Below are 25,835 nucleotides of genomic sequence, written 5' to 3' on the forward strand. Positions count from 1 at the left end.
GCTGTCGGCTGTGAGGTTGGCGTGCGTCCCAGACCTCACTCTGGGTAATGCGCGCTGTCGGCCGATTGGTCCCCAGATCTTAGGGTGCACACTCTCACTAGTCGGGAGAGGAGAGGGAATCCCTTGTTGCTGGTTTACGAAGTCCTGTGTCCGTATCCTGCTCAGTACTGGTGTGGTCTAACGCGTTTCGTGGGTGTTAGCCCCACTTCATCAGAGACAATTTATATATATTTTTTAACGGTTTTAAAGAGATATGGTTTATATTACATTATAGAATACAGCCATATATACCGTATACATAATACAAGAGTTTTATATCTCTAGTACAAAGTTTAACTCTGTCTATAACAGATTTAAAGACGTATACACCATATATAATTATTTCAAGTTTTTTTGACACAAATAGGGAACAGTTCCTCATACTGTTCTCCTATAGCATCCTTTCCTGTTTGGAGCTTTAAATCAAAAGTATATTATTTGGTGTGTAGCAAAATTTGACTCTGCCTTTAGCAGATTTAAAGACATACACCCCATATATGCAAGTGCTGTGCTCCTTCTGAATCACCAGAATACATTAGAATAAGCCTTTCTGAATGAACTGACTCCTGGACCCACTGCACCTGATCTCTTTTTTTTTTATTTCAGTTGCGACCCGAAATAAAATAATTAGAGGTAGTCTATGGCATATTTTGCAGCATCTCTGGGTAGCTATGTTATATGTTGGCTAGCAGTGTCAGCTTAGAGGAAAAAAAAAAAACTTTAGTCCAAGTTATGAGAAGGACCATGTCCATGGGTGTTGGCTTGTTACATTTGTCCGTCAGGTTAAGTGGGTTTTTCCGGGTCGTCTACGTCGATTTCATCACCGGAGCTGGCCATCAGGCAGACCGGGTCTTACCTCCCTTTCATCCGATGCCCAGTCTGCGGGGAGGAATGCGGTCACGCTGCCATGGGTTTACTGTGTTCAGGCAACATAAGGCAGCCCTCTGGCGTCTGTCATGCTGCAGGAGTAATACCCCGCTGTCCAGCGTGCGGCGTCTGCTGAAGGCCATTGATAGTCCAAGCTGGGCCGCTGGTTGGTGAGCAGGTATTGATGGATGTGCGCTTCGCTGGACGTTGGCTCTTGGGGCTGGTGAGTAGCTTGTGTGGGAGGCCTGCTTAACAGTCGTGTTCTCTCGTGTGTGAGGGTACTTGCGTTCGCCCCTGCAATATGGCGCCGCCTCCCGCCCTAGGGCTCGATGGCGTTTGCGGGGTCTTGATGCTCTTCTGGGTGATTGTAGTGGATGCCTGTAATGGCGCCTCCTGGTTACTGGACGGACCCACGTGGCCACTAGTTTCATTGCTAGATGGCGAGCAATTCCTTGGTCGCTCAGTATTGACCAAAAGCTTGCACAGAGTCGGTCAAAGTCCTCCAAGGGGTTCATGGCCGGATGGGCCTGCGTGCTTTGCTGTTGGGGCTTTCCCTGGGCGGCCATCTTAGCTGCTTCCCAGTGACCCGAAGCCTGCCGGCTCTGTGCTGGTTTAGTAAGGCAATCCCCACTGTGTCTTTGTCTTCAGGCTTTAGGTGCCGGGATAACCCTCTCCGGCAGGGGGGGGGGAGGAAGTATACCGGGGAGACCTCTAGGTCAGTGGCTTCAGTCTCTCCCTTTGGCTGGGTGAGCCTCCGGTAGGCCTCAGGCTTATCCCCGGGTAGGGGCCTCCGATTTCAGCCGGAATGCTTGGCGCTTGGTTCCTACGTGCAAGGGCTCCTCTCACCGGATCGCCCATCCGTCGTTTCAGCAAGGTTTGGCAAGATTTTGCCCTGGTTTTGATTATTAGAGAGCGGTTTTTCACGGAGCTCGTCTCCAGTGCGACCGCTCAGCATGGCCGCTTAGCTCCGCCCCCAGATGCCAGTAAATTTTAAACTGCTAATTTAAAAAAAGGCATGCTCCAAGCAAAGTAACAACCATTATTTATTTCTATCTATGTAAATCTGGCAAAAGGAAATTCATCCCTGGCAGGAGAAGCTTTATTGGCCACTATTGCCTCTAAAGTATCTCCATGCTATTTCAAACAGCAGCATATTGTAACAGTGATTGCACAGCCGATATGTGCGGCTGTCAGAAGTGAGATTACAGAAACATGCTTTCAGATAAGGTAAGAAGCTCAAAGCCCTTTGAATGGTCAGTCTAGGCAAAATAACCATACAGCGAACGTATGGTTTGAAAAGAGATGGACTACTTACCAGGGATCTCCTTGCACCATAACCACCACAACGTAGTGGTTATAGTGCCTAAACTTTTGCATTAAGTCCAAACGAACTTCTTCGCTTATCCACCAGCCTGTCAATATGTGGGGAAGCAATTAGTGGGGATAACCTGCTAGGCCATCAGCACGAACGAAAAGAATACAAATATGGAGTCTACAAGTAGATGGCACAAGATGTCCTGCAACTCCTAGCATGCACTTACATGATGTCACATGGCTTATTTGGGTCAGGGCTAAAGCATGTGCCGCTTCCTTGTCCTTTCCACACTTTGCAGGAGGTGGTTTGCTGTGGCAATTACATTTTAGGCCTGGAAAGTACCTCCATCATCCAAATTTCTCTTCACATAAATCAATGAGCAACAGCATTCCCAACATCTAACCCATCTGTAATAACAATAGAAAAAAAAACTACCATTTGAGGAATGGCATCACATAGTGAGAGATGCCAGATAGAGAGACAGGACCAACATGCATGAAAGATGGGTGGGTGGCAGAGAGCAAATAGGCAGAGGATATAGGGACTGGCTGGCTGCGCGCACACACACACACACACACACACACACAAAGAAAAACAAACGGCCTGGCACAAATTTATAACAATACTTCTAAATTATACTCCTGCCAGATAGTGCAAGAACTTTAAAAACAAAATCACTATCAAGAGACAGGAGTCAATAAGGTAAACTAAAGGAACCCTTGTTCTAGATGGACAGTGTAATTAAAATGTACCTTTTACCCATTACAATAGAACAACAATGTTAAGCAAGGAAAAGCTATCAATATTTGCTGACAGCTTCATTAGTGTAATGTATAAATCACATATTGACAATCTCAAGGCTGCCATTAGAAATTGCAGATCACCATACAGAATCATTTTGGCATACATGCATTTGCAGACTTGTAGACACATACACACACACTGCAAGACACTCACAAAGAATCACCCAATGATGAACACAGCTAGACACACACACACACACACACACACACAGAGACAAAACACAGTCATACACCCGCTTAGTGATAGGTAAAAAACAAAACAAAAAAAAACACACATACTCCTCTTGGACATAAGCAGACACACAGATTGACACAAATCCCTACATTAAGACACATTCCTGTGTGCATACCATTTTGCTGCTGGTAGGTGATATTTGCACTGTCCCTAGTGTCCCTTTAGAAGTCTTGCGCACTGGGTGTAAGTTATATAAAGTTACTTCCTCCCAGAGAATTGTTGCCATATAAGGAGTTAGTCAGCACTGCCAAGCTGTTCAGGTGCCCTGGTTGGTGTGGTTTCTTAAAAGGATCTTTATTGAGCTATATCTTAAGTAGATATAGCTCATAACAAACATGCATGAATTTTATTGTACATTATTTAATTGGTGGCCTAGTTGAAGAAAAAAAAAATCTCTTCTCCGAAGTCTATGCAAGCAGTCCCCTTTTAACCCAGCCTAGACTTTCTGTGACTGTCCAATCACAGTTTTCCCAATGCAGCTCAAAAGAGAAGTCTTTGCAAGGCAGGTGCTCTAGGCTGAACTACCAGGAGTAACAGGACTGGTTGTCTGACAACTAGTAGGGTTTAACAAGGTTAATTTTAAAAAGTGCCAATTTCTATTTAAATCGGCACTTTTTGTAAAATGAAAAAGAGATAAACACTTCAGCACGCTTTAGTGCCTTAGGGATCTGGATTGACACTTTAGCCCAGATCAGATAGGAAATAGAAATATTGCCCCAGCTGGACTGTGTTGCGTTAAATGGCCCCATGTGCCTCCAGTACTGGTCCAGGCACCTGAACATACTATTGGCATTGTATAACTGTGAGCCATTAGGGTCTGTCTTAGTCTTGCAATCCAATTATTGCAGTTCCTCTAAAACTACAATGTTTTATATTACAGGACTAAGTGGGACAGGGACACTGCACCCAGACCAGTTCAGTGAGATGTAGTGGTCTGGGTGACTATAGTGTGCCTTTAAAACATATCAGAAGATCATGTCATGTTAAAATCCTCTCAATCTGTAAATCTAAGGAGTTCTGCTAATTTTGTCTTTAGTGTCAATCTACAGCAGTCTTAGTATAAAGAAAGATTGATACTGAGCTGTTAAGTAAGCTAGCTAGCCCTACAGAAATAAATTATAAATCACTATTCTGTTAAACACCTGCAGCCTTAGGCTAGATTAGCTGCAGACACGGGTGCCGCATTCTGAAACAAAGCTATAAAAGTTGTAATACCTGTTCAAACAGGACTTTACGTACTAAGCAGTGTATGTTTAACAACGATCAATATCATGCAGAAATAGTTCAATGTCATACTCCTATATCCAGTGGCGTACACACAACCCATGGGGCCCCGGTGCGAAAACTGATCTGTGGGCCCCCCCCCCCCCCCCCGCTTACTCTGCGCGGGCTGGGGCCGCAACACATGGCGGGCACCTGGTCGCAGGGCTGCGACCCGTGCGACCGCGGTATGTACGCCAGTGCATGCATAAACACATACACTTAAAGGACCACTACAGACACCCAGATCAAATCAGCTCAATGAAGTGGTCTGGGTGCCAGGTCTCTCTAGTTTTAACCCTGCAGCTGAAAACAGCAGTTTCAGAGAAACTGCTATGTTTCACTGAGGGTTAATCCATCTCTAGTGGCTGTCTCATTGACAGCCGCTAGAGGATTTTCTGCGATTCTCACTGTGAAAATCACAGTGAGAAGACGCTGAACGTCCATAGGAAAGCATTGAGTAATGCTTTCCTATATGGGCGGTTTGAATGCGCGCGTGGCTCTTGCCACGCATGTGCATTCGGAGCTGAGAGGCGGATCGGGACGGAGAGATCCCCAGCGCCAAGGGAGCCCGGCGCTGGAGAAAGGTAAGTGCTTTAGACACACACACACACACTCTCATGAACAGACGCACACATTTACTGACAGACACACACTCAGTGACAGACGCACACAAACATACTCAGTAACAGACACACACACTAACACTCTCTAAAACTAACACACTCACTAACACACACTCACTAACACACACAAAAACTAACACAAACTAACACTAACACACTCACTAACACACTCACTCACACACTCACTCACACACTCACTCACACACTCACTCACACACTCACTCACACACTCACTCACACACTCACTCACACAATCACTCACTCTAACACACTACCACTAACACACTACCACTAACACACTACCACTAACACACTACCACTAACACACTACCACTAACACACTACCACTAACACACTACCACTAACACACTACCACTAACACACTCTCTCACTAACACACACTAACACAAACTAACACTAACGCACTCACTAACACTAACACACTCACATTAACACACTCACTAACACACACACTCACTCACTAACACACTCACTAACACACTCACTAACACTAACACACTCATAACACACTCACTAACACTAACACACTCATAACACACTCACTAACACTAACACACTCATAACACACTCACTAACACTAACACACTCACATTAACACTAACACACTCACTAACACACTCTCTCACTAACACACACACACACTAACACTCACTAACACTAACACACTCACTAACACACTTACTAACACACTCACATTAACACTAACACACTCACTAACACACTCTCTCACTAACACACACACACACACACACTAACACAAACTAACACTAACACACTCACTAACACACACACTCACATTAACACACTCACTAACACTAACACACTCACTAACACACTCACTAACACTAACACACTCACTCACACTCTCACTAACACACTCACTAACACTAACACTAACACACTCACTAAACACACACACACACGGTTTTTCTGTTTTTTTTTTTTTATTTAATCCCCCCAGCCTCCTTACCTGTGTGAGAGCTGGGGGGATTCCCTGGGGTCCAGTGGTGTTGCTGGTCACCCGGCTGGCGGGCGCGCGAGGGAGCACTGTCCCCTGGGTGCTCCCTCTTCAGCTCCCTCGCGCGCCGCGTACTGATACCGGAGCCGGAAGATGACGTCATCTTCCGGCTCCGGTTTCAGTGCGGTGCGCGAGGGAGCTGAAGAGGGAGCACCCAGGGGACAGTGCTCCCTCGCGCGCCCGCCAGCCGGGTGACAGCAGGGCCAGCCTCGGGGGGCCCGGAGGTGGCCGGCTCCTGGGCCTGCCAGCAGAAGAGGCTGGCCCTGTGGGTACATACCGGGTCGCAGGGGCGGCCGGGCCCCCTGGTGGGCCGGGCCCGGTCGCAGCCGCGACCCCTGCGACCCTGGTATGTACGCCACTGGATCACAATAAAAGAAGATTCAAGTTTGGACCCTGAGGGGAGAATTTTTGCATATCTTATTTGGTATTTTTACATAGTTACATAGCTGAAAAGAGACTTGCGTCCATCAAGTTCAGCCTTCCTCACATTAGTTTTTTGCTGTTGATCCAAAAGAAGACAAAAAAAAAAAAACAGTTTGAAGCATTTCCAATTTTTCAACAAGCTAGGAAAAAAAATCCTTCTTGACCCCAGAATGGCAGTCAGATTTATCCTTGGATCAAGCAGTTATTACCCTACTTTGAAAGATTATATCCTTGAATATTCTGTTTTTGGAAGTATGCATCTAGCAGCTGTTTAAACATCTGTATGGACTCTGATAAAACCACTTCTTCAGGCAGAGAATTCCACATCCTGATTGTTCTTACAGTAAAAAAACCTTTCCATTGCCTTAGACGAAATCTTCTTTCTTCCAGTCTAAACGCATGACCTCGTAAAGTCCGGTTTGTGAATATATTTCCACACAATGGTTTGTATTGGCCCCGAATATATTTGTATAATGTTATCATATCCCCTCTCAGGCAACGTTTTTCTAAACTAGAGAGGTTTAAATTTGTTAACCTTTCTTCATAGCTGATTTGTTCCATTCCTTTTATTAATTTTGCAGCCCGCTGTGACAAAGTGCCCTTCGCCACTTGTGCCTGGAGAGGACTAATTGCCATCCTCTTGCCGTATGACTATGACCCCTGGAAGATTTTGCCCTTTAAATACGTTATTTGGACATAGTGGATTTTATTAGACTGGTTCTGGCCCTTTAAATGCTCTGACAAAGGATCTGCAGTTTTGCTATGCACTTTGGATGCAGAGTGTGAAGAAAACCCATTTTATGGACTTAGTTTGACTGTTTTATTCCCCCCTCCCCCCTTCTTAGAACACCAGTTTAAACCCTTAATAACTCTCATATTCTCAAACTCTGTCTGACCCTTATAACTGTCGTGTTGTTTTCCTCTGAGGAGGAGTTGTTTTGCTGTATGAGTACTGTTGCTTTGTGTGCTCATTAAACAGACCTGCTTGACCCTTTCTTGAAGCCTCGTCTCATGCTTGGGGGATGGGATAAGTCTGCAGTGCTGATGGTGTCATTTGGAGTGCTTAGAGTCCTCGGCAAGCAGTAGGAGCATCGAGTGACGGAGGTCCGTCACACCCGCCTCTGCTTTTTTTCTAGTGCCATAATATCCTTCTTTAGAACAGGTGCCCAGAATTGCACAGCATATTCAATATGTGGTCTTACCAGTGATTTATAAAGAGGCAAAATTATATTCTCGTCCAGAGAATGAATGCCCTTTTTCATGCATGACAAAACCTTACTGGGCTTGGCCACTGCTGATTGACATTGCACATTGTTGCATCATTTGTTGTCTATAACAATTCCCAAGTCCTTTTCGTGTGTTGTTATCCCTAATTCGCTTCCATTAAGGGTATACGTTGCTTGTGCATTCTTTACGCCGAAGTGCATAACTTTGCAGTTTTCAACATTAGATTTCATCTGCCATTTGAGTTCCCAGTTCTCCAGTCTATCTAAATCCCTCTGCAGCAAAGTAATATCTTGCTCACATTGTATTATTTTACAGAGTTTAATTCCCTTATTAGTTTGTAAGCACATTCGGGCACTGCCCTCTTTATTTACTGTTTCCCCATGTCATACTGCGGAATGCGTTGGCACTGGTCAGATAATTGTAATTTAATGTTCATATTAGCTCCTACACAAATAGGTTTATTTACTGAATACTGAATTTCAATTAATTGAAAACCGAACTGTAGTAGGTAACATTAGCCTAGTTTTAACTAGAGCAGAGTTGGAGATGTTTTCTAAATCGTTTATTTTAGCATAAATTGAAATTTCAATTTGCTACAATTTGAAGTATATTAAAGATATACATAAGATGGGTAAGAACGGTGCAGTCAAAAATGTATTTTTTGTGTGAAATATTTAAAAAAGTTTTGTAAAAGGTATCAAATGATTTGTTAACCACAATTTGTGCTTGTTGTACAGTGTCCCCTGCTGTGGGTGAAGACGTTGCAGGTTTGGGAAGGGATTTGGAACGGTTTATGACTCTATTGTTGCAGTGGAAGATGACATAATGCATTGTGTGAAGGAGCACAAGACAGTCTGTGATGTTCCTGCCAATACAGCTGACATTAATAAGTCTATTAATTAAGAGCAGTCTGGTGGCTGAGAGTGATCCTGTGTGGGGCTTGGCTGAGTGTGAGATGTATGTGTGGAGTTGGGGGGAGTGTGAATGCAGATGGAGTTTAGACAAAACTAGGTTATAGGTGTATAGTAGCCCTATAAAATGGAAAACTGTATTTTATTTTAACGTGTGTGCTGTTCCTTAAAGTGGCACTGTAACCCCAACCCCCTGTAAAATAAATATTTCATGAAAATAGAATCTTTATGAAATACTCATATTGACGGTGTTGGAATTTCACTGACATTCTAAACCAGCCAAAAGATATATTGATATCATTATTTTCCTATGCCTGATACTTACATTGGACAGAGCTACCACCATCAAGAAGGGTCAGTCCCCCAGCCAGGAGTAGCAATGGTTGCAGAGAGAACTATGGAGTGTCTTGCGGGATCCCCCTTAGACCTCTCGGCTGTACTCTCGCGCATGTGTGAGAGTACAACAATGACACTGGCTTTTGGCAGCTTAATCAGCAGGAGCAAAGATGACCAGCCGGAAAAGGATGGCAGTGTCCATAAGGGACAGGGTCAGGCAAGTAGAACTCACCTTTGCCTGTTCCTTTCCAGCCACTGGACCCACAGAGGTAATGTTACAAATTATGCAAAGTCCCAAGACAGTGCAACGTTAATGCTCTCGATGATACACTTATTATAAAAACATTTATTAATAATACATGCACGTGTATTACTACAATTTTTTTTAATTAGACATTTTCATCCTTTTAAGCACACACACACACACACTCACCCACTCATTGACACACACTGTTTAACCAACACACATTTTTATGATGCACATACAATAACAAACACTCATTAAGAAATGCACACTCATTGATACACATACACTGACACACACTGACAAACACATTCTCTCACACACTTATGTATTTTCTTTGCAATAGGTTCTAAAAAATAAATAAAGTCCACCCGGCCTTTGGTAGGGCTAGAGTGGATCCTCTCCCTGGGGTCTAGTGGGCTGCTCTGATCTTCAATTCCTTTTAGTGATGCCAGGGTGACATCCTATCCCAGCTCCTGGCATCAACACAAGAAGCTATGTAGGAAAAGCACGAAGATCAGAGCTTCCTCGCCAACTATCTACCGCTCGCCAATCGGACAATGTTCATTTCAGAAGAGAAGGCACCTGCCATCTGGGTAGGCTTTTGTGCCTGCCTCGTGTGGTGCCCTAAGGTGGTTAGCTGGCCATAAAAAAGAAATAGATCATACTTAAACACATGCATTATTTAATTGTGGATATATCTACTCAACCGTGATTTTTTATTTATATATTTAGGCATTAGAGTATCCCTTTAATAATGTATTGCCTCAGCTTGCAGAAGAGTGACTTTTAAATTCAAGGCCAAAGTAACTGAACTGGAAAAATTCTCCTAGTCAGCTATACTTGCGCTTTGGCTACTTTGGCCTTACAATTCAGATTAACTTTGAATTCACAATAATTCTCACTATAGCAAACTAACCATGTGTGTTCCATTTGATAGTACAACACGGGCTTATGTTTAAGTTTAATATAGAGCACCTAGAAGTTATTTTTGTACTTATTAAAGGAGGCTGAAAGTTGCACCCGTGGGATTTTTTTTCTTTACTGTATATAACATTTTTCTGTAACACGTGCTATACTTTTATTAAAAGACATACAGACCTAAACTGCTGGTCATGCTGTATAGAACTGCAGATCCCAAACAAGCCAGTAGATGGCGTTTAGGATCCTTTGGCTATGAGCAGTAGTTAGATGACTGAACTTGTTGCTTTGTACAGGAGATAAAGGAAGGTTCTCCCTGTAGTCCAATATAGCGCAAAACCTTGCATCCATGCACTGATCGCAGATATTTGTTAATTAAGTAGGAACAACTGCCATGAAAACCAATGGGATGTCGCTGAATATTACTTATAATGGAGTGCATGGTCGTACAAGTTTCCTTTAGCAAATAGTTATTTTGTTTATTTTTGCTTTCACTAAACAGTAAATAGAAAACTCAATTGCAAAATTACTAAAAGCTTATTAGCAGAGATTTCCCAGCTTGGCTAAAGCTTGGGTATTTAAACCTAAATTGTGTATTTTTGTTTTCAACACACTACAATTCACGGTGATTTCAGGGCTCGAGTCCTGCAGGAACGCGTGGGAACAGTGTTCCCGTTGCTCCTGCAGGCACTCAGAGGGCGGCAAAAAAATGCCACACTCAAATGCCCCCGTGTTCCCCCTGTCATGGGGAGGCCCAAGAGGTGGCCTGCCAACCACCTGATGGACACCCCCGGTGGGTGCCTGTCTTCCTGTCAGACACGGCGAGGGAGCTGTGTTCTCTCTGCTCTGCTCCCTCACGCGCCGCCTGCTGATTCCGGGCATCAGTAGACAGCCCGTGCAGCGAGAGGGAGCAGAGCAGAGAGAACACAGCTCCCTCGCCGTGTCTGACAGGGAGACAGGCGCCCGCCTCACTGAAGACCCACTGGACCCCAGGGACAGGTCCACGCAACAGGAGCAGGATATCTACCCTAGAGTTTTCCCAACTGCAGTCCTTGTCTAGAAAAGATTTTCAGAAAAGGGGGGTTTTCCAATAAAAATATATACAAACGTATTGACCAGGAGACAGTGGTGCAATTAGAACAACGAAAGTCACAAGATATTAGGCAAGATCCTAAACCAAAATACAAACAAGCAATAAATAAATAAATAAATAGGCAAGAGGGTTAACTGTCTTCTCAACGTTGGCCTTACAGACAATTTACAGCTGAAAAGGGGACACTAATCTTTTCCCACACTTTTCCTAAATATGTACAGCAAATTCTGATTTGCTCCACTGCTCAAGCTATTTCAGTTCTATGCAGTAGTTTTCATGAAAGACAATCAGTGAGGAAAAATAGGAGAGAGCGTACATTCGTGTGGGGGGAGGGAATGTGTGCTAAATATGTAAATAGAATTGGGAGCAAATGCAAAATGTAAGAGTTTTCTATGCACAGACCTCCTTTGGGGCTTCACTATTGGTTAAAAAGGTACTATAACAGAAGAATGAATGTGCGGCCGCTTAAAAATATTGCTGTTCCCATTCTAGGGTGCATGCTGCTCTGCACTCTTTTGTGATTCAGTTTAAAAAGTTTTTGAGCGGTTTTACACCTATCCATTTCCCAAAGTGTAAGAACCTACAATGACTTGGATTGCAGGTTGCAAGTGACTTGCAACTCGCAAAAATATAAGGAACTTTGTCCTTGTTTCCTACTTGGCAGGAACCCCAATTCAAACAAGGAGAAGGTCATGGGACACAGTGTTCACAACACTGGAATAGTATTAGTATAGAAATTCAATGAGCAAAAGGAAGCTTTTCAGGCCATGCAAAACCATTCTGGACCGACCTTTTTATTTTATTTTTTTTATATATGACAGTTCTTGCATAAACCCCTTCTGCAAGGCACTTACAAAGTCGACAGTCACACTACAGTACAACTACATTTTTACATTTAGAATGCAAATAATAGAACATTAGACAAAGTTTAAAACAATATGAATTCTAATAAAAAGGAAGAATCACCAACAGGCTATAGGAAAATTCATATGGCAGAACAGGAAACAGAGTTTCACACAATGTTCTTTATAGGGCAAAAACGGGGGGTGGTTTGGGTTTACCAAACCTTTACTTCTACTATATAGCGGCCCAGCTAACTCAAATAGCACTATGGCACTATCCTCTGGAAGAGAGGCGGTGGGTGGACTTAGAGTCTTCTCTCATGGGATCTGATATCCCTCAATTCTTTATGTGGGTCCCTAGGGACCACAGACCATCTATACGTATCGAATGCCCAGCTATTGCAAACTCCTTGAAAATTTGGGATGCCACGTCAACTAAATATGGATTGTCCCCCCACTTATCCCCGCTAGCCCCTTATCTGAGGAACACAGCCTTTATCCCAGGGATGGAAGCTAGAGATTTTAGAGGCATAGAAAGCACGGGGGTACAACGTCTATGCCATTTATATGAGGGTGGCTCGCTTATATCATTTGAGGAATTGAAAACCAGGGCTACTTTACGCCTTTCTGATTTTTTTCGATACCTCCAGCTCAGGGATTATGCCCAAGCCCCAGCGATTAAAAATAGCGCACTAACCCCACCAACATTCTTCGAAAGAATGTGCATCAAAGAACAATTCCCGAAAGGCCTAATTACCAATCTGTATGCACACATCAGAATGGGGGGAGCTCACTTATAAAACCCAATGAGAAGCGGACCTAAATGAGGAACTGGAGGGCGTCGAATGGCAAGAGATCTGGGAGGCCGCTGCGGCTTCCTCTATATGTGTCTCCATGCAGGAACAGGCTTATAAGACTATGTTCATGTGGTACGCTACACCGGTGAAACTTTGTAGAATGAATAAAATGTCTACAGATATGTGTTGGAGAGGATGTGGCCAAAAAGGGACCTATTTACTCATGTGGTGGGATTGTCCAGAGGCACAAATATTTGAAACAGGTCGAGGAATTATTGGGGGACGTCTTTAATAGAGAGGTCAAGCTAGACCCCTGGGTATTCCTTCTGCCCCCCCCCCCCCCCCCCCCCACTCACTCAATATGGTGATACAAAAGATCAAAGATACATTTATCATGTATAAACTAACTGCTCGGGTCAGGGGCACTATCAAGAAGTTTGAAAAGGTCTGGGACCCGTGGATAGACAGCGGAGTGGGTGATTAGGAGACGGGGGGATACCCCCAATACCCCCGTCTCTTTAACAAGCTACTGAAATCAACAAAAACACTCAATCTAATCTCCTATGGTGGGACTTTAAGGAGGTTTACAGGGTACAGCCTGCCCCATGGGCGCTATGATACTCGTTAACATTTGCAGCTACACAGCGTCTAGACCACCTAAACTAGCTTGTATCATTATTGGAGATTCCCTGAAACACCCCCTTCCATCCCCGCCCTTATACTTCCCTTCCTTTTTCTTCTCTCCCTGTACTTACAGGTTTAACTTCCACCTTTCCTATCTATTCCTCTAAGTCGGACTGACATCTCAACCTCGACCAATCCGCTAGCAAAAGCCCTGCACTAGTTGTGGTGAGACACAGGGCGCCTGCAGGTTAAACTTGGTTAGAAAAGGCAATGCAAAGCTGGCGATTCTGTACGCTAGGTTGGAGCCCACTGATATTGCTAATCTGTGCATGCATCGTATAGGTTGATGAATCTGGGCACCTTGTATGAGTAACAAGCATACTATAGTCAGTCAGGATTCTTTCTTTTATCTAATTTAAAAACCGGGTAGGACACCATCGATATATGGACTCTCAAAGTCAACAAGCAACCGTCCGCTAAATTGCTTACGGTTGGCTCTATGAATATACACATCTACTTGCCTCATACTAATGTTGATATGTGTTTGTGTTCATATTTGCATTCATACTATATTGTATATTTTAATGTGGTGTCTGACCTTGAAATAAATAAAGAATAAAAAAAAAAAAAAAAGGAAGAATCAGGCTGGGTCAGAATGACACTAAAAATTGGTGTAAGAGAAGTGGTATCAAGGTCAGATAGAAGAGGGATCTGGAAAAAGGATTAACATATGGAGGTTAGGACGGTCTTTTGTAAATTGTGATTTTAAGAGTTTGCAAAAGATTGTAAAAGTGTGGATGACTAGATGTGAGAATTTTGTGTCAGTAGTAGTAAGGATCTATCAGTGAGGAATACAAAGAGGGAGTAAGGTAAAAATTACAGACATGAGGGAACAGAAAGCGAGGGTAGGTGTACAGCCGGATGTGAGCAGAGTTAGAAACAAATTATAGAGATAGTTGTGTATAAAGTCTGAAGATAAATGCAATCTAAAGATAGCATCAACTGAACAGTAGTAGGAACTGCAATATTACTTTTATTTCCTGACTTTATATGACTTCTGCCAAAGAACAGAAAAAAAACAAAACATTTTAACCCTCAAAAGAACCCTACCAGGTACCACAACAACTACATTGCCTGTTCTCATATAATGACAAAAGAGATTCCCAATAGTTCACATGTTCTAAAATATTCGGACCTTGTAGTTCCTTTTGTAAAAATAAAATAAAAAATAAAATATAATAATAATAATAATAATAATAATAATAATAATAATAAATAAATAAAAAAACACCACTTTTTAAAATAAATGTCGTTATTTACTTAATAAGCTAAAACTACAATGTATGTGGGAGGCAACATAACCTCTAGATCGACCAGGGTCTGCATCAACCTAATTTACCTGTCAAAATGGTCATAGATTGTCTTATTTGTTAATATTCTAAAGCCTGCATAACACGTTTGCACTATATAATGACAATAATAATAATAATAAATGCTGTAATGATTAGGGTTTTTGAAATGTTCTTTTAACACCTACAATGAGCTGAGTCCATTTAAACGTTAAGGAGCAGGCACCCATCTGTACTGAATGAATTTGGGGGTTCTCAGGTTGATAACACTACTCCCACGTACTACACAGAAATTGCTAGCAATCCATCAAACCCACAGTAGCACCCTAAGCCAAATATTTACGCTGAGCAAGTCAATGCTCCTCTGTCTCCGTCTCATTTTTAACAACCCAGAATGCTCATCCTTTTAACAGTTTTGGTTTTCTTTAACTTGGCTCTTTGCCCAGAAAGTTATTGCAACAATTGTATAAAATAGTTTTTCTCTAAGAGTCTCCAATTATGTAACTACTTCAAAGTGCGCACTATTACCAACATTTAAAACACACACAAAGATTTCTGCACACTATATTTATTAATTAAACAAATATGTACTGCAAGATCTTGTCACATAGCAAAATGACCCGCTATGTTCTCCATAAACACAGAATAGCCATCTGTGGACTAACTTGTATCACTCCAGGTCTAAGCCACTCACACGCACAGCCGTCCTCTAAAATCCAATACATGTAAATACAGCTGTATTAAAGTGGCACAATCTATTCTCAGCTCACACAGCGGGATGTCATACTGCCCTAACTCCCCAATGTTTCCTGCCCATAAGGCTGCAATAAACATAAAATTGTATTTATATAAACACTATTGGAGCGCAGGTCAGCCGTTGCTGTCTCCCCATGCACTGAGCGCAGGGCGGGGGCTGTCTCCCCATGCACTGAGCGCAGGCTGGGGGCTGTCTCCCCATGCACTGAGCGCAGGGCGGGGGCTGTCTCCCCATGCACTGAGCGCAGGGCGGGGGGCTGTCTCCCCATGCACTGAGCGCAGGGCGGGGGGCTGTCTCCCCATGCACTGAGCGCAGGGCGGGTGGCTGTCTCCCCATGCACTGAGCGCAGGGCGGGGGGCTGTCTCCCCATGCACTGAGCGCAGGGCGGGGGGCTGTCTCCCCATGCACTGAGCGCAGGGCGGGGGGCTGTCTCCCCATGCACTGAGCGCAGGGCGGGGGGCTGTCTCCCCATGCACTGAGCGCAGGGCGGGGGGCTGTCTCCCCATGCACTGAGCGCAGGGCGGGGGGCTGTCTCCCCATGCACTGAGCGCAGGGCGGGGGGCTGTCTCCCCATGCACTGAGCGCAGGGCGGGGGGCTGTCTCCCCATGCACTGAGCGCAGGGCGGGGGGCTGTCTCCCCATGCACTGAGCGCAGGGCGGGGGCTGTCTCCCCATGCACTGAGCGCAGGGCGGGGGCTGTCTCCCCATGCACTGAGCGCAGGGCGGGGGCTGTCTCCCCATGCACTGAGCGCAGGGCGGGGGCTGTCTCCCCATGCACTGAGCGCAGGGCGGGGGCTGTCTCCCCATGCACTGAGCGCAGGGGGGGGCTGTCTCCCCATGCACTGAGCGCAGGGGGGGGCTGTCTCCCCATGCACTGAGCGCGGGGGGGGCTGTCTCCCCATGCACTGAGCGCGGGGGGGGGCTGTCTCCCCATGCACTGAGCGCGGGGGGGGGCTGTCTCCCCATGCACTGAGCGCGGGGGGGGGCTGTCTCCCCATGCACTGAGCGCGGGGGGGGGCTGTCTCCCCATGCACTGAGCGCGGGGGGGGGCTGTCTCCCCATGCACTGAGCGCAGGGGGGGGGCTGTCTCCCCATGCACTGAGCGCAGGGGGGGGGCTGTCTCCCCATGCACTGAGCGCAGGGGGGGGGGGCTGTCTCCCCATGCACTGAGCGCAGGGGGGGGGGGCTGTCTCCCCATGCACTGAGCGCAGGGGGGGGGGCTGTCTCCCCATGCACTGAGCGCAGGGGGGGGGGCTGTCTCCCCATGCACTGAGCGCAGGGGGGGGGGGCTGTCTCCCCATGCACTGAGCGCAGGGGGGGGGCTGTCTCCCCATGCACTGAGCGCAGGGGGGGGCTGTCTCCCCATGCACTGAGCGCAGGGGGGGGGGCTGTCTCCCCATGCACTGAGCGCAGGGGGGGGGCTGTCTCCCCATGCACTGAGCGCAGGGGGGGGGGCTGTCTCCCCATGCACTGAGCGCAGGGGGGGGGGCTGTCTCCCCATGCACTGAGCGCGGGGGGGGGGGGGCTGTCTCCCCATGCACTGAGCGCAGGGGGGGGCTGTCTCCCCATGCACTGAGCGCAGGGGGGGGGGCTGTCTCCCCATGCACTGAGCGCAGGGGGGGGGGGCTGTCTCCCCATGCACTGAGCGCAGGGGGGGGGCTGTCTCCCCATGCACTGAGCGCAGGGGGGGCTGTCTCCCCATGCACTGAGCGCAGGGCTGCCTCCCCATGCACTGAGCGCAGGGCTGCCTCCCCATGCACTGAGCGCAGGGCTGCCTCCCCATGCACTGAGCGCAGGGCTGCCTCCCCATGCACTGAGCGCAGGGCTGCCTCCCCATGCACTGAGCGCAGGGCTGCCTCCCCATGCACTGAGCGCAGGGCTGCCTCCCCATGCACTGAGCGCAGGGCTGCCTCCCCATGCACTGAGCGCAGGGCTGCCTCCCCATGCACTGAGCGCAGGGCTGCCTCCCCATGCACTGAGCGCAGGGCTGCCTCCCCATGCACTGAGCGCAGGGCTGCCTCCCCATGCACTGAGCGCAGGGCTGCCTCCCCATGCACTGAGCGCAGGGCTGCCTCCCCATGCACTGAGCGCAGGGCTGCCTCCCCATGCACTGAGCGCAGGGCTGCCTCCCCATGCACTGAGCGCAGGGCTGCCTCCCCATGCACTGAGCGCAGGGCTGCCTCCCCATGCACTGAGCGCAGGGCTGCCTCCCCATGCACTGAGCGCAGGGCTGCCTCCCCATGCACTGAGCGCAGGGCTGCCTCCCCATACAGTCAGTGCAGGGCTGTCTCCCCATACAGTCAGTGCAGGGCTGTCTCCCCATACAGTCAGTGCAGGGCTGTCTCCCCATGCACTGAGTGCAGGGCTGCAGTCAGTGTGAAGGAGTCTCCCTCATACAGCTCTCTTATTAAACAGATCCATAGCTCAGACTGCCACCAAATGTCCCCTTCATGCAGTGCTATGCCCCCGCCCACACCCGGCCATTACAGGAGCCGCCATACCTTCACCCGGTGACAGCCAGATCCCTGCGCCAGGCTCGCTCCTGATCCTCCCAGGCCTCAGGTACAAACACCAACCGCTCTCTTCCTCGGGAGAAATGATCAGCCAATGAGATCGCTGGCTGTCTGCCACAGCGGCAAGCTGGTCCAATCGTAGCTCAAAAATCAGTCCCTAAGCCACCAATCGGTGAAGAGATTCGCGTTTTGATAGGGGCTGGCAAAGAACACGTTCAACCAATCAGAAGGCGTAAAGCCACCGGGCTGCACTGTGCGAACTGGAAGCTTCATATTCGTACCTCTTCATTGTTGGGCGAGAAGCTTGATCAAAAAGAGGCGTGACACGCAAAGGCATTTGAATCCGCCTCTTTGGTGACGTAATCAGATAATTAACTTCCTATTGGTGGGAGTTAGCTGGAGTTCTAAGGACGTTGCTATGGAGTTTATAGGGGACTCATTACTGACCTAGTGTAGAGCTACTAATGGCAGGTTGTAGGCTAAACTAACCAAGCTGTGACCAAAACATGGATAATGAATTCACATCAGATAGTTCTGTCTAAATCAGGCTTCCCCAAACTCCTGCCCTCCAGATGTTTCTGAACTACAACTCCCATGATTCTCATCTGTTTCATTCATAGAATCAAGGGAGTTGTAGTTCAGCAACATCTGGAGGGCCGGAGTTTGGGGAAGTCTGGTCTAAATGTTGCCATTGGCATTTTTAAAGCATTAACTGTTTATTAACTATGTCTTATTAGTCCTGCCTTCCCAACATGTCTGTGGGTGGCAGAGTAATGGAGAGATGGCACACAATAGCTTTTGAAACTCATGGAGTTATTGCACAAAGAAAGCAAAAAATGAATCCATGGAGAACGGAATAATGAGGTGACGATAAAAGCACAGGGATAATTAAAGGGTGCGAGAAATGTGTCTAAACTTAGCCTTTTTTTCTCACAGATTAGAAGTGTCTAATCTTTGTGCTGCTCTTAATAAAAAAAATCAACATTAAATCTGTGTGCGGATCACAAACTCATGCTTTCCACAGACCGTGCCCATTGGCATTTCTGATTGCTACAACTCGGGGTTAGGCAAACACTGAGGGGTTTATTCACTGAAATCTGACATGAAACAAATTGAAATCTTACAGGAAAAATGTACACAAAAATAGCTAAACTCAGCCCTAGTACACAGCGGGGCTATTCTGAGCTTACAGGGTTATTCAATACTATCACAGGCAGAGGGGTGGATTTCTGATGTAATGAATGGGAGTGTTAGCTGTGTTGTAATGTGTTGATTGGTTGTTCTTCAAAACCCTGTGGGAAGTACTATGTTTGTAGAATGTGAATAAAAGAGGCTGTATGTGCAAGTACAGTCAGTTCTTCTTCACCCTTCAAAACATAGCTGTGTCTCGTTGTTGAAAGGGAGTTTGCACCTTAATCACTAGCTCTTTTCAGAGCTCCGCCTCTCTGTTGCTCCAGGGATCCAGCGGATGGGACTTCACATCTCCCCTACAACCCAGCATCTTGCCCGGAGAAAGGACGTCGCCAACGGCAGATACCCCTCACTACCCTGGGTAGCCGTTACAACTACAAATTAAGAATTGTTGGGAATTCACAATTAATTCAGAGGGAAATTTAAATGTAAGACCAAAATAGTCAGATGGGAAAAATTATCCAGCACAATTATGCTTCCTGTTCAGCTACTTTGGGCTTAAATGTGAAATTCACTTTGAATTCATGACAATTTTCACTTTTGTGAGTAACCATGACAGTGAGCCTAATTTAATCCCATCTTGTTGTTATGGGCAAATGCAAATATTACAGAGTTTTAGAATGAAATGTTGTATTTCTTAAACCGTGCACTTTGTCTATAAGAAATATTACAAACTGAGAAGGTGTTAGAAATGGAACATATTGTTTTTCATATATGTTTCTATAAGCAATATCCTCTTACCTACTTTATTATGTTATTATTTATATAGCGCCAACAAATTCCGCAGCACTGTACAATGGGTGGACAAACAAACATGTAGTTGTAACCAGACAAGTTGGACACACAGGAACAGAGGGGTTGAGGGCCCTGCTCAATGAGCTTACATGCTAGAGAGATTGGGGTAAAGTGACACAAAAGGTAAGGATAGTATTAGACTAATGACAGTTGCAAAAAAAGAATCAGTCGGGAGCTATTAACAGTTTAATTGATACGCTTTTATGAAGAAGTGGGTTTTTAATGATTTTTTTGAATGAGTGGAGACTGGGTGAGCATGTAATGGAGGAGGGAAGTGAGTTCCACAGGAATGGAGCAGCCCTCGAGAAGTCTTGAAGGCGAGCATCAGAGGCAGGAGTACGTACAGAAGATAGACGTAAGTCTTCAGCAGAGCGTGAGGGCGTAGACGGGACATACTTGTGTATTAGGGAGGATAGATAGGTGGGAGCAGCATTTAGTAGAGATTTGATAGCAAGAACCAGAATTTAAATTGAGCCCTGTATCTTACAGGAAGCCAATGTAGGGACTGACAGAAGGGTGAGGCGTGGGAGGTGTGGGCGAACAGGAAGATGAGCCTCGCCGCCGCATTCATTATGGGCCGTAACGGCGCAAGTTGGGAGCACGTAAGACCACTGAGAAGCGGATTACAGTAGTCAAGGATAGTGGAATAGACCAGCACCTTAGTCGCATCAGGCATAAAGTAGGGTCGGATGTACGCAATATTTTTGAGATGGAAGCGGCAGGATTTGGCAATAGGCTGAACATGAGGCTTGAAGGAGAGGTCAGAGTCAAAGAGAACACCAAGGCAGCGAGCCTGCGTGGTGGAGCTGATGGTAGCACCGCTGATTTGGAAGGAGACAGACACAGGAGTAGTAACACTTGAGGGAGGAAAGACCAGAATTTCAGTTTTGGTCAAGTTGAGTTTAAGGAAGTGGGCAGCCATCCAGTTAGAAATAGCAGAGAGGCAGTCAGAGACACTAGTCAAGAGGGACGGGGAGAGATCAAAAGAGGACAGATAGATTTGAGTGCCATCCGTATAGAAATGATATTGGAAGCCAAAGGAGCTAATTAGTTTACCAAGGGAGGCAGTATGTGCTTAGCACCAGGGGCGTATTAGCCGCGAGGCAAACAAGGCATTTGCCTTGGGCGGCATTTTCCAGGGGGCGGCAAAAAAAGCCGCCCCCAAATGCCCAAGGCAAATGTCTTGTTAGCCTCACGGCTAACAAGACATGCTGGGCGGTCGGGTGGTGCTGGCGGGCGGCTGGCGAGGGAGCACTTCCTCTGAGCTGTCTGCTCAGCTCCCTCGCGCGCCACAGTGTGAGGCTGGGAGCCGGAATATGATGTCATATTCGGGCTCCGCCTCCCAGCCTCACTGTGCGGCGCGCGAGGGAGCTGAGCAGACAGCTCAGAGGAAGTGCTCCCTCACCAGCCGCCCACCAGCGCCGCCCGACCGCCCAGCAGCCACTGGACCACCAGGGAGAAAGATGACCGCCCCCCCAGCATTCCCAAAGGTAAGGAGGCTGGGGGGGAAAGTAAAAAAAAAAGTGTTAATGTGAGTGAGTGTGTGTGTCTGTTAGTGAGTGTGAGTGTGTGTGTGTCTGTTAGTATGAGTGTGAGTGTGTGTGTGTGTCTGTTAGTGAGTGTGAGTGTGTGTCTGTTAGTGAGTGTGTGTGTGTCTGTTAGTGAGTGTGAGTGTGTGTGTGTGTGTCTGTTAGTGAGTGTGAGTGTGTGTGTCTGTTAGTGAGTGTGAGTGTGTGTCTGTGTCTGTTAGTGTGTGTGTGTCTGTTAGTGTGTGTCTGTTAGTGTGTGTGTCTGTGTCTGTTAGTGTGTGTCTGTTAGTGTGTGTGTCTGTTAGTGTGTGTGTCTGTTAGTGTGCTTGCCTGTGAGTGTGTGTGTCTGTTAGTGAGTGTGTGTGTGTCTGACTGTGTGTGTGTGTGTGTCTGCTAGTTTGTGTCTGCTAGTAAGTGAGTGTCTGTCTGTTAGTCTGTGTCTGTTAGTGAGTGTGTTTGTCTGTTACTGAGTGTGAGTGTGTCTGTTAATGTGTGTGTCTGTTAGTGTGTGTTTCTGTTAGTGTGTTTGCCTGTGAGTGTGTGTGTCTGTTAGTGAGTGTGTGTGTGTCTGACTGTGTGTGTCTGTTAGTGTGTGTGTTTGCCTGTGAGTGTGTGTGTATGTTAGTGAGTGTGTGTGTCTGCTAGTTTGTGTCTGCTAGTGAGTGAGTGTGTGTCTGTTAGTGTGTGTGTTAGTGAGTGTGTTTGTCTGTTACTGAGTGTGAGTGTGTCTGTTAGTGTGTGTGTGTTTCTGTTAGCGAGTGTGTGTTTCTGTTAGCTAGTGTATGCGTATCTGTCAGTGAATGTGTGTGTGTGTATTTAGAATGCGGGGCGGGGTAAAGGTTGGGTGGGGGTGGCGCGCGGGGGGGGGGGGGCGCCTGAGTTTTGTCCTGCCTAGGGCAGCACAAAACCAGGATACACCACTGCTTAGCACGGAAACCAGACTTAAGCGGATCTAGCAGAGAGTTGGACTCGAGGAAGTCTGTCAATCTCGCATACACTACTCTTTCAGTGCATTATATATTTATACCAATTTGTCTTAGCTTCATACAAAACAAGTAATGCAATAATATCTTCAAGGCTATGCTACGTCATCCTTACTTATGCCATTTTGTCCTGGGATAATGGAAATTTAGTACAAAACGTCTAGGTCATGATAAATAACAATAGATAAGGTGATCAGACTTTAAAACGCCATCTTGTCCTAAGTCAGAGAATTTCCAAGTTAAGGGACGTCCTAAAATAAACAAGTAAAAGTAGTTTGACTTTTTCATATATGAACTACGGTTACCCTAAAATGAAAAAAAAGGTATAAATATGTGTACCTTTTAAATGTTAACAAACAGAGGAGAGACTGGGAGACAGACGCTGGTCCATCTTAAAATGACAGAGAGGCTGACATGATGACATGTTCAGGAGGGTATGTTATTGTATTAATGATATTTGCAAGCATAAAGTTTAATCTTATAAATTATTGTAATGGATTTTATATGTTTATTTATATTTTTATTTAATAAGATATCAAAAGACAAAACTTTATTGCTTCCTTATTTTATATTGTATTCTCAATTATTTATATATTTTAAATAGAGGATCTCTTACTGAATATATAAAATTATAGCTAAGATATCTGTATGGTTAGCCCTGCTAAGTTCTATGCTTTAAGACGTTATAGTGGTAAATAACGGAACCAGCCGTGGTTACAATTGGTGCCCAACATGGGGCTTGTACTTGGAAGCTTTATCTATAAAATAATTTTTAATTATTGCATAACTGCCTTATAGATTGTAATATGCACTATATCTGAAAAGTTTTATAAAACAGTGATCATTTCCATATTGTCAGTTACACTTGCTGTTGATTAAAAAATCAGGAATTATAACAGCATAACTATTTTTGGCGTCTGGGATTTTCAGACAAAGTCGCAGAGTTAGAAACAGATAATTCCAAGGAATTGAGAAGTCGTTTTTTTACAATCCATATTATGAACAACTTTATTACATACAGCCATAAAGAGAAAGACATGGCTTTTAAATACATTCAGTGCAGTAGAATGCAGTACACTGCAGCATATATTTTATATAATATATGCTAATTAGCTTATATTTTTACTTAAACAGAGTTGAAATTATACTCCCCCCACCCTAGAAATCTGTTAATATCAAAAAATATAACAGAAGGGCAACAGGTTGTTATACATCCTTTGCTTCTCTAAATGCTCTGCAAAAATAAATATTTATAAAATAATTAAAAATAATATGTTGTAAGAGCATTGTAAATATATATAATGCTAAATTAATGTGATATTGCAAAGCCTTCAATATTCTAAACAGACATTACACTTTGAAAAAGAAAAAGGAAATAATAATGAATAACAATTAAATGAAATTAAAGTGATAATGCTCTGATAAATAAAATCATATTGCATATCACATATCTGCTATATGAAAAGTAAATTAAAGTGACATTATTGTCAAAAGCCCTCTCACATCTATTTTATAGAATCTTTATTTTTCTGTGGTCACCTCCAAAGGGGCCTCTGAAACTAAGGGGCTGAGAGGGGTGCTCATCCCAAAAGAAATCTGATTCCAGACTTAAAGGACCACTCTAGGCACCCAGACCACTTCAGCTTAATGAAGTGGTCTGGGTGCCAGGTCCTTCTAGGGTTAACCCATTTTTTCATAAACATAGCAGTTTCAGAGAAACTGCTATGTTTGTGAATGGGTTAAGCCTTCCCCTATTTCCTCTAGTGGCTGTCTCACTGACAGCCGCTAGAGACGCTTGCGTGATTCTCACTGTGAAAATCACAGTGAGAGCACGCAAGCGTCCATAGGAAAGCATTATGAATGCTTTCCTATGTGACCGGCTGAATGCGCGCGCAGCTCGTGCCGCACGTACGCATTCAGCCGACGGGGAGGAGAAGAGGAGGATCGGAGGAGGAGAGCTCCCCGCCCACCGCTGGAAAAAGGACGTTTTAAACACTTTCCCCTTTCCAGAGCCGGGCGGAAGGGGGTCCCTGAGGGTGGGGGCACCCTCAGGGCACTCTAGTGCCAGGAAAACGAGTATGTTTTCCTGGCACTAGAGTGGTCCTTTAACCCCCTTAAGGACCAAACTTCTGGAATAAAAGGGAATCATGACATGCCACACATGTCATGTGTCCTTAAGGGGTTAAAGAAAGAAAAATAAAATGATAGAAAATAAATCATGGGAACACCCAGAACATGCATTGTTGTATATAATCTTAATTTACAGATAATATGTGCCTTAAATACATATAATGGATATTTAAATAAATATGCAGGTATCTTTAAAAGTAAATGAATGTAAAAAAAGAAAAGAAAAAAAATTGTTAAACAGATTCAAGTACAAGTACTTATGGCAGGAACTTTACAGAATCCGTTTCCAACAGGCAGGTTTAGTATAATTTTGTTTGCCTTGATTATTGCCCAAGAAATCTCTGAACATATTCAGAAATGTATTTATCTTATACGTAAAGACAGCAGATTGCAATGGACACCATAACCATAACATGTTGCTTTGCAGATTAAGGTCAGAGCTTTGAAATATTATTTTTTTTATAAAAAGAAATATTCTATAGCTCACTAGACCACTGGCTTTTAATGAACAGTTGGCACAACACTTATAACTAGTTTATTATACTGCACATTATAGCTGTGATAAAAATAATATACAGGGTAAAAATGCTATTTCACTGTTTAGTAGACTTACCCAGTATTTAAGGACGACTTGTTTCTTGCAAAGTCATCGGGACTTTGAGGCAGGCTCTAACTATGTTTAATTAATTAATTTACTTAGAAAAAAGGGGGGGGAGTTGTTTTTGCAAGAGCATTTTCAGTGCAAGGTCATTTTGTGTAAACACTCTGTTCAGTTTTAAAAAGCTGTTCTATTTGTCTCACGTTCGGAACGGCATTGTGATTCCTACGCACACTAAAAGTTGGCTTTTAAATGTAATTGTTTCAACTTTAATATTTCATAGTTAATACAGGAAATAAAGTAATTTGAAAGAAAGTACCGTATATTAATTGAAAAGATTTAATTGATCTAATCTTGGTCCACTGATCTCTCAAGTCTCAGTCTGGTG

General features: G+C 45.0%; 1 protein-coding gene across 2 annotated transcripts in view; it reads right to left on the reverse strand.

Annotated features, from left to right (window-relative positions):
* Positions 1 to 25,492, reverse strand: part of GLCE (glucuronic acid epimerase) — an 89,611-nt gene extending 64,119 nt beyond the window's left edge. The window contains exon 1 of one of the 2 annotated variants that reach the window (XM_063448724.1): positions 25,463 to 25,492. The gene's annotated coding sequence lies outside the window, so the exon portion shown is untranslated. Of the gene's footprint in view, positions 1 to 18,209; positions 18,420 to 25,462 lie in introns of those variants that run through there. The other variant, XM_063448721.1, reaches the window with a different exon arrangement.
* Between the last annotated feature and the right edge of the window lie 343 nt (positions 25,493 to 25,835).

The sequence above is a fragment of the Pelobates fuscus genome, chromosome 3 (assembly GCF_036172605.1).
Source record: "Pelobates fuscus isolate aPelFus1 chromosome 3, aPelFus1.pri, whole genome shotgun sequence".
Taxonomy (NCBI): Eukaryota; Metazoa; Chordata; class Amphibia; order Anura; family Pelobatidae; genus Pelobates; species Pelobates fuscus.